Raw genomic sequence first — 1,390 nt, forward strand, 5'->3', positions numbered from 1 at the left:
AGAACGTCGTTTACCTTCAGAAAACTATAGTAACAAGGCCTAGTTTCACCAAAAATCAGAATTCTGCTGAAATTGTAACTATCGAAAACTAACGATTTTTTTTTTTTTCAAAAATTTCAAACACGAAATAAAGATCACAAGAAGCACAAAAATTAACTAGAATCACTCCCCGGCAACGGCGCTAAAATTTGGTGTGCTGTCGCAGGCAACCAAAAATAAAACCTATACTCCTAAAATTATATATGTAGTAGTGCGAGTAAGGATCGTTCCCACGGAGAGTATCTAGCCTAGTTTTATGCAACTTGAACAAGGACGGAGGGGGGTTTGAGTATAACGAAAATAATAAAACAACTAAAGAAGAATTCAGATTTAAGTATTGAAATCAATCAAAAGAACAAATCTTGGTCTAAGTCAACATCCACCATCGGAATTTTACAACTGATCATTGATGCAAAGATATCAATTTGCACTTTGAATGTCCACCGATAGAAATATTTTTCTATCTCTTCTTAGTCGTAGTTAATTAAAAACAAGCGATCTAATTAACCCTAACTACTAAATAACCCAAGACAAGCGCTAAAGGTTTAATCTAGTAGCAGCCTTAATAATTAGAGAGATCGATGAAACTAAACAATACAAACACAAGCGGTTGCATTTGATTTAGCCGAGTATTCTTCCTAAGATCTGAAAATTTCTGACGCAGCAAATTATTAGATCTTAGTTGCTTCACAGATTAGAGGGATCAAACAATTACGGATTTTATATCTAAACTAGCAGTAGATTGCAACGAATAATAAACTAGTAGGCCTCCTAGTCATTAAACGAAAACAATCATGAAAATATGCACAAAAAGACATTCGACATCAAAGCAAGAATTGAACAATGAAAACAAATTCAGATCTCACAGTTTTATTGATTCCGAGGCTTCTGTTTCCTTAGACCAATAAAAGCTTTAGCCACGCAGAGCCATGGATGCAAACTTCCAAGGAGAAAACAGAAAGAGGAGTCCTCCAAGAGAAAGGAGAAAGAGCCCCCTTTGCAGCCCCCTTTTTTTCACCTTTATCCCTTCCAAAAAAATCTCCTAACAAATATTCAAATCTGACTAATTACGAAAAATAAAATAAAGTCCTAATATAACTGGGAAAGTGGTATTTTCCAGCTGGGATTTTCGTGCATCAAATCTGGAAACTTCTGAAAATTGACCGAGTCAAATCCACGTATTGCAGGCTAAGGACGTGCAGCAACTTCGAGACCAATTTTGACCTTGATAAAGCCATTATCTATCAAAACTCAAAACATGAAAGTTGTAGAGCATTTTCTTGGCATTCCACAACATCTTGAATCATCTTAATCAGAGCTCGGATGAGAAAGTTATGCTCAGATTACGAAG

The sequence above is a fragment of the Phoenix dactylifera genome, chromosome 14 (assembly GCF_051530095.1).
Source record: "Phoenix dactylifera cultivar Ajwa chromosome 14, Ajwa_hap1_PhDact_Kaust_v1.1, whole genome shotgun sequence".
In the NCBI taxonomy this organism is placed as follows: Eukaryota; Viridiplantae; Streptophyta; class Magnoliopsida; order Arecales; family Arecaceae; genus Phoenix; species Phoenix dactylifera.